Genomic DNA, 9,377 nt, shown 5'->3' with positions numbered 1-9,377 from the left:
AAACGACTTGTAACTTATTTTTCCGACTATAAACCTATACTTTTTATGTTTAGATTCATAAAATAGAGTTCAATATGAAACCATAGCAATTTGATTCACTCAAAACGGATTTAAAATGAAGAAGTTATGGGTAAAACAAGATTGGATAATTTTTCTCATTTTAGCTACGTGAAAATTGGTAACAAATCTATTCCAACCATAACTTAATCAACTTGTATTGTATATTATGTAATCTTGAGATACCATAGACACGTATACAATGTTTCGACCTATCATGTCGACACATCTATATATATTTCGGAACAACCATAGACACTCTATATGTGAATGTTGGAGTTAGCTATACAGGGTTGAGGTTGATTCCAAAATATATATAGTTTGAGTTGTGATCAATACTGAGATACGTATACACTGGGTCGTGGATTGATTCAAGATAATATTTATCGATTTATTTCTGTACATCTAACTGTGGACAACTAGTTGTAGGTTACTAACGAGGACAGCTGACTTAATAAACTTAAAACATCAAAATATATTAAAAGTGTTGTAAATATATTTTGAACATACTTTGATATACATGTATATATTGTTATAGGTTCGTGAATCAACCAGTGGCCAAGTCTTACTTCCCGACGAAGTAAAAATCTGTGAAAGTGAGTTATAGTCCCACTTTTAAAATCTAATATTTTTGGGATGAGAATACATGCAGGTTTTATAAATGATTTACAAAATAGACACAAGTACGTGAAACTACATTCTATGGTTGAATTATCGAAATCGAATATGCCCCTTTTTATTAAGTCTGGTAATCTAAGAATTAGGGAACAGACACCCTAATTGACGCGAATCCTAAAGATAGATCTATTGGGCTTAACAAACCCCATCCAAAGTACCAGATGCTTTAGTACTTCGAAATTTATATCATATCCGAAGGGTGTCCCGGAATGATGGGGATATTCTTATATATGCATCTTGTTAATGTCGGTTACCAGGTGTTCACCATATGAATGATTTTTATCTCTATGTATGGGATGTGTATTGAAATATGAAATCTTGTGGTCTATTGTTACGATTTTATATATATAGGTTAAACCTATAACTCACCAACATTTTTGTTGACGTTTTAAGCATGTTTATTCTCAGGTGATTATTAAGAGCTTCCGCTGTCGCATACTTAAATAAGGACAAGATTTGGAGTCCATGCTTGTATGATATTGTGTAAAAACTGCATTCAAGAAACTTATTTTGTTGTAACATATTTGTATTGTAAACCATTATGTAATGGTCGTGTGTAAACAGGATATTTTAGATTATCATTATTTGATAATCTACGTAAAGCTTTTTAAAACCTTTATCTATGAAATAAAGGTTATGGTTTGTTTTAAAAATGAATGCAGTCTTTGAAAAACGTCTCATATAGAGGTCAAAACCTCGCAACGAAATCAATTAATATGGAACGTTTTTAATCAATAAGAACGGGACATTTCAGTTGGTATCCGAGCGTTGGTCTTAGAGAACCAGAATTTTGCATTAGTGTGTCTTATCGAGTTTGTTAGGATGCATTAGTGAGTCTGGACTTCGACCGTGTTTACTTGAAAAATGATTGCTTAACAAATTTTGTTGGAAACTATATATTTTTAACATGTGAATATTATGTGATATATTAATCTCTTAACGCGTTTGATATTATGTGATAGATGTCTACCTCTAGAACAAGTCCCATTGACTCACCTAATAATAATGAAGAGTCAAATGTAAATTGGAATGATTCGTGGACTGATTCACAAGTTCCCGAAGAGGAACCGGAAGAAGAGTCGGAACCGGAAGAAGAATCGGAACCGGAAGAAGAATCGGAACCGGATGAAGAAATAGAACCGGTGGGGGAAATATTAAAACGGTTAAGTAAAAGAAAATCCTCAACCAACCGACCAAGGTTAATTATGGTCAATGGTGTTTCCGCCAAGGAAGCAAAATATTGGGAGGATTACCAATTCTCCGATGAATCGGATTCCGACGAGAATTCCGATGATGTTATAGAAATTACCCCAACTGAATTTAAAAAGGCAAAAGAAAATAATAAGGGAAAGGGCATGAAAATAGAGAAATCTAATTCCAACCCCGATGAACTTTATATGTATCGTCAACCCCCGAAGTCCTTAAGTTGTAACAATGACCCGGGAACCTCTAAACCACCAGGTTTTTCTAAACCAATGTGGAAAATTACGGCTCGTATTAGGGGAACATCATATATCCCTAGAAACTTGGCAAAACGAACCAAAACCGAAGAAGAAGAAACAAGCGAGTCGGAATAAGATAGTTGTATTCGTGTGGTGTAATATATGTAATATAGTGTGCTTATGCTTTATGATATATGTAAAAATTGCTTGTATTAATAAGTATTTTTTTTTTTTTTTTGAATCTAACTCTTGTCTATTTTACAGTATAAAAACACAAAATGGATAGACAACCCAATATTTTAAGAGACCTACCCGGAGACATGATTGATGAAATCTTGTCTAGAGTCGGTCAGAATTCTTCGGCACAACTACTTAAGGCGAGATCAGTTTGTAAGACATTCGAAGAACGTTCCAAGAATGCCTTGGTTTATAAAAGGCTTTCGTTCGAAAGATGGGGGATATCACATTGGGAAATCCATAAGTTACGATGTGTTTACTTTGACGCATATATTGCAGGGAACCCAAATGCTATTTTACGCAATGGGTTAAGAAATTATTTTGACTCAATATATCCGAATATTGGACTTCGTGATTTAGAAAAAGCGGCTAACATGAAACATAAAGAAGCATGTTATGCTTACGGATTAGTAATGTTCGCTTCTCACCAAAGTGAGAACAAGAACATCGGGCTACAACTATTAAACAAAACGTTCCCACAAGTGACGGAGTCGGTAATTGGGGTAAGAAATGAGGTTTTTAGATTGTTACGGGACTGTTGGACATTACGTAACCCTCGTCCCTTTGACGACGTTACAACACGCTGTCTTATCGACGGCCATAACGGTTATGTTCCACAAGACCAAGGATGGGAAGTAATCCTAGTAAAACCAGAATGCATGACTTGTTTCTGGACGTATGAATTACGTGTCTTTATTGCCTTTGCTGAACGACTTGTGTACTAGCTAGAATTATCTTCACAACCATCTTGTATCAAATTTATTGTGTGCTATATTTCATGCTATATGTAAAATAAGCGATATTGTAAGTTTGTAAAATATTGTGTAAAAGTTTGAACGCGAAATATTATTATAATCAGTTTTTCATATAGAATTGTAGTAGTTGAATTGTATATTAGCTACTAAGTATGAACTTAACGGGTAGGTACTACCCGAATTTAAACTTATAAAACGCTAATATGAAGAAAAAGCTTTTATAAATGAGTTCATATTATGCTACGGAATACTATTAACTACTCTTAATATTCTGTATGATTAACTTGTTCCATTTAACTATTTTGAAGGAAATGGCACCGACTACTCGACACACCGTGAATATGAATGAAGAGGAATTCCGTACTTTTCTAGCTTCAAACATAGCCGCAGTACAGGCTGCGCTACATACCAATAATAACCTTGGATCTAGCAGTACAGGAAATCGTGTAGGATGCACCTACAAAGAATTCACTACCTGCAAACCTTTGGAATTTGATGGAACCGAAGGACCGATCGGATTGAAACGGTGGACCGAGAAGGTCGAATCGGTGTTTGCCATAAGTAAGTGTACTGAAGAGGACAAAGTAAAGTACGCTACGCATACCTTCACAGGTTCTGCGTTAACATGGTGGAATACCTATCTAGAGCAAGTGGGACAAGACGATGCGTACGCACTACCGTGGTCAGCATTCAAGCACTTGATGAACGAGAAGTACCGTCCCAGAACCGAGGTCAATAAGCTCAAGACAGAACTTAGAGGGTTACGAACCCAAGGATTTGATATTACCACGTACGAAAGACGATTCACAGAATTGTGCCTATTGTGTTCGGGAGCATTCGAAGATGAGGAAGAGAAGATCGACGCGTTTGTGAAAGGATTACCGGAAAGAATCCAAGAAGATATAAGTTCACACGAGCCCGCCTCCATACAACAGGCATGTAGAATGGCTCACAAACTCGTGAACCAGATTGAAGAAAGAATTAAAGAACAGACTGCTGAAGAGGCCAATGTGAAGCAAGTCAAAAGAAAGTGGGAGGAAAACGGTGATAAGAATCACCAATACAACAACAACAGCAATTACAACAATAATCGCAACAATTATCCCAACAATCGCAACATCAATCGCAACTACAACAAACGGCCCAACAATAACAACAACAACAACAACAACAACAGCAACTACAACAATCATCCCAACAACAATAATAACCGCAACAACAACAACAATCAGAAGCAGCTATGCCAAAGGTGTGAAAAGAATCACTCGGGGTTCTGCACCAAATTTTGCAACAAGTGTAAAAGAAATGGTCATAGCGCGGTGAAGTGTGAGGTCTACGGACCAGGGGTTAATAGAACGAAAGGAACAAATGGTGTCGGAATGAGTAATGGCGGAGCAAGTAGTGTCGGAGCAAGTTATGCCAATGTAGTTTGTTATAAATGTGGAAAACCGGGCCACATTATTAGAAATTGCCCGAACCAGGAGAACACGAATGGACAAGGCCGTGGAAGAGTTTTCAATATTAATGCGGCAGAGGCACAGGAAGACCCGGAGCTTGTTACGGGTACGTTTCTTATTGACAATAAATCTGCTTACGTTTTATTTGATTCGGGTGCGGATAGAAGCTATATGAGTAGAGATTTTTGTGCTAAATTAAGTTGTCCATTGACGCCTTTGGATAGTAAATTTTTACTCGAATTAGCAAATGGTAAATTAATTTCAGCAGATAATATATGTCGGAATCAAGAAATTAAACTGGTTAGCGAAACATTTAAGATTGATTTGATACCAGTAGAGTTAGGGAGTTTTGATGTGATAATTGGTATGGACTGGTTGAAAGAAGTGAAAGCGGAGATCGTTTGTTACAAAAATGCAATTCGCATTATACGAGAAAAAGGAAAACCCTTAATGGTGTACGGAGAAAAGGGCAACACGAAGCTACATCTTATTAGTAATTTGAAGGCACAAAAACTAATAAGAAAAGGTTGCTATGCTGTTCTAGCACACGTCGAGAAAGTACAAACTGAAGAAAAGAGCATCAATGATGTTCCCGTCGCAAAAGAATTTCCTGATGTATTTCCGAAAGAATTACCGGGATTACCCCCACATCGATCCGTTGAATTTAAAATAGATCTTGTACCAGGAGCTGCACCAATAGCTCGTGCTCCTTACAGACTCGCACCCAGCGAGATGAAAGAACTACAAATCCAATTACAAGAACTTTTAGAGCGTGGTTTCATTCGACCAAGCACATCACCGTGGGGAGCTCCTGTTTTGTTTGTCAAGAAGAAAGATGGTACATTCAGGTTGTGTATCGACTACCGAGAGTTGAACAAACTTACCATCAAGAACCGCTACCCACTACCGAGAATCGATGACTTATTTGATCAACTACAAGGCTCGTCTGTTTATTCAAAGATTGACTTACGTTCCGGGTATCATCAAATGCGGGTGAAAGAAGATGATATTCCAAAGACTGCTTTCAGAACACGTTACGGTCATTACGAGTTTATGGTCATGCCGTTTGGTTTAACTAATGCACCAGCTGTGTTCATGGACCTTATGAACCGAGTGTGTGGACCATACCTTGACAAGTTTGTCATTGTTTTCATTGATGACATACTTATTTACTCAAAGAATGACCAAGAACACGGTGAACATTTGAGAAAGGTGTTAGAAGTATTGAGGAAGGAAGAATTGTACGCTAAGTTTTCAAAGTGTGCATTTTGGTTGGAAGAAGTTCAATTCCTCGGTCACATAGTGAACAAAGAAGGTATTAAGGTGGATCCGGCAAAGATAGAAACTGTTGAAAAGTGGGAAACCCCAAAAACTCCAAAACACATACGCCAGTTTTTAGGACTAGCTGGTTACTACAGAAGGTTCATCCAAGACTTTTCCAGAATAGCAAAACCCTTGACTGCATTAACGCATAAAGGGAAGAAATTTGAATGGAATGATGAACAAGAGAAAGCGTTTCAGTTATTGAAGAAAAAGCTAACTACGGCACCTATATTGTCATTGCCTGAAGGGAATGATGATTTTGTGATTTATTGTGATGCATCAAAGCAAGGTCTCGGTTGTGTATTAATGCAACGAACGAAGGTGATTGCTTATGCGTCTAGACAATTGAAGATTCACGAACAAAATTATACGACGCATGATTTGGAATTAGGCGCGGTTGTTTTTGCATTAAAGACTTGGAGGCACTACTTATATGGGGTCAAAAGTATTATATATACCGACCACAAAAGTCTTCAACACATATTTAATCAGAAACAACTGAATATGAGGCAGCGTAGGTGGATTGAATTATTGAATGATTACGACTTTGAGATTCGTTATCACCCGGGGAAGGCAAATATGGTAGCCGATGCCTTGAGCAGGAAGGACAGAGAACCCATTCAAGTAAAATCTATGAATATAATGATTCATAATAACATTACTACTCAAATAAAGGAGGCGCAACAAGGAGTTTTAAAAGAGGGAAATTTAAAGGATGAAATACCCAAAGGATCGGAGAAGCATCTTAATATTCGGGAAGACGGAACCCGGTATAGGGCTGAAAGGATTTGGGTACCAAAATTTGGAGATATGAGAGAAATGGTACTTAGAGAAGCTCATAAAACCAGATACTCAATACATCCTGGAACGGGGAAGATGTACAAGGATCTCAAGAAACATTTTTGGTGGCCGGGTATGAAAGCCGATGTTGCTAAATACGTAGGAGAATGTTTGACGTGTTCTAAGGTCAAAGCTGAGCATCAGAAACCATCAGGTCTACTTCAACAACCCGAAATCCCGGAATGGAAATGGGAAAACATTACCATGGATTTCATCACTAAATTGCCAAGGACTGCAAGTGGTTTTGATACTATTTGGGTAATAGTTGATCGTCTCACCAAATCAGCACACTTCCTGCCAATAAGAGAAGATGACAAGATGGAGAAGTTAGCACGACTGTATTTGAAGGAAGTCGTCTCCAGACATGGAATACCAATCTCTATTATCTCTGATAGGGATGGCAGATTTATTTCAAGATTCTGGCAGACATTACAGCAAGCATTAGGAACTCGTCTAGACATGAGTACTGCCTATCATCCACAAACTGATGGGCAGAGCGAAAGGACGATACAAACACTTGAAGACATGCTACGAGCATGTGTTATTGATTTCGAAAACAGTTGGGATCGACATCTACCGTTAGCAGAATTTTCCTACAACAACAGCTACCATTCAAGCATTGAGATGGCGCCGTTTGAAGCACTTTATGATAGAAAGTGCAGGTCTCCGATTTGTTGGAGTGAAGTGGGGGATTGACAGATTACGGGTCCGGAGATTATACAAGAAACTACCGAGAAGATCATCCAAATTCAACAACGGTTGAAAACCGCCCAAAGTCGACAAAAGAGCTACGCTGACATTAAAAGAAAAGATATAGAATTTGAAATTGGAGAGATGGTCATGCTTAAAGTTGCACCTTGGAAAGGCGTTGTTCGATTTGGTAAGCGAGGGAAATTAAATCCAAGGTATATTGGACCATTCAAGATTATTGATCGTGTCGGACCAGTAGCTTACCGACTAGAGTTACCTCAACAACTCGCAGCTGTACATAACACTTTCCACGTCTCGAATTTGAAGAAATGTTTTGCTAAAGAAGATCTCACTATTCTGTTAGATGAAATCCAAATCAACGAAAAACTTCAATTCATCGAAGAACCCGTCGAAATAATGGATCGTGAGGTTAAAAGACTTAAGCAAAACAAGATACCAATTGTTAAGGTTCGATGGAATGCTCGTAGAGGACCCGAGTTCACCTGGGAGCGTGAAGATCAGATGAAGAAGAAATACCCGCATCTATTTCCAGAAGATTCGTCAACACCTTCAACAGCTTAAAATTTCGGGACGAAATTTATTTAACGGGTAGGTACTGTAGTGACCCGAACTTTTCCATGTTTATATATATTAATTGAGATTGATATTTACATGATTAAATGTTTCCAACATGTTAAGCAATCAAACTTGTTAAGACTTGATTAATTGAAATATGTTTCATATAGACAATTGACCACCCAAGTTGACCGGTGATTCACGAACGTTAAAACTTGTAAAAACTATATGATGACATATATATGGATATATATATAGTTAACATGATACTATGATAAGTAAACATATCATTAAGTATATTAACAATGAACTACATATGTAAAAACAAGACTACTAACTTAATGATTTTTAAACGAGACATATATGTAACGATTATCGTTGTAAAGACATTTAATGTATATATATATATCATATTAAGAGATATTCATACATGATAATATCATGATAATATAATAATTTAAAATCTCATTTGATATTATAAACATTGGGTTAACAACATTTAACAAGATCGTTAACCTAAAGGTTTCAAAACAACACTTACATGTAACGACTAACGATGACTTAACGACTCAGTTAAAGTGTATATACATGTAGTGTTTTAATATGTATTTATACACTTTTGAAAGACTTCAATACACTTATCAAAATACTTCTACTTAACAAAAATGCTTACAATTACATCCTCATTCAGTTTCATCAACAATTCTACTCGTATGCACCCGTATTCGTACTCGTACAATACACAGCTTTTAAATGTATGTACTATTGGTATATACACTCCAATGATCAGCTCTTAGCAGCCCATGTGAGTCACCTAACACATGTGGGAACCATCATTTGGCAACTAGCATGAAATATCTCATAAAATTACAAAAATATGAGTAATCATTCATGACTTATTTACATGAAAACAAAATTACATATCCTTTATATCTAATCCATACACCAACGACCAAAAACACCTACAAACACTTTCATTCTTCAATTTTCTTCATCTAATTGATCTCTCTCAAGTTCTATCTTCAAGTTCTAAGTGTTCTTCATAAATTCCAAAAGTTCTAGTTTCATAAAATCAAGAATACTTTCAAGTTTGCTAGCTCACTTCCAATCTTGTAAGGTGATCATCCAACCTCAAGAAATCTTTGTTTCTTACAGTAGGTTATCATTCTAATACAAGGTAATAATCATATTCAAACTTTGGTTCAATTTCTATAACTATAACAATCTTATTTCAAGTGATGATCTTACTTGAACTTGTTTTCGTGTCATGATTCTACTTCAAGAACTTCGAGCCATCCAAGGATCCATTGAAGCTAGATCCA

The sequence above is a fragment of the Rutidosis leptorrhynchoides genome, chromosome 11 (assembly GCF_046630445.1).
Source record: "Rutidosis leptorrhynchoides isolate AG116_Rl617_1_P2 chromosome 11, CSIRO_AGI_Rlap_v1, whole genome shotgun sequence".
Lineage (NCBI taxonomy): Eukaryota > Viridiplantae > Streptophyta > Magnoliopsida > Asterales > Asteraceae > Rutidosis > Rutidosis leptorrhynchoides.
This window is presented reverse-complemented; position numbering follows the sequence as displayed.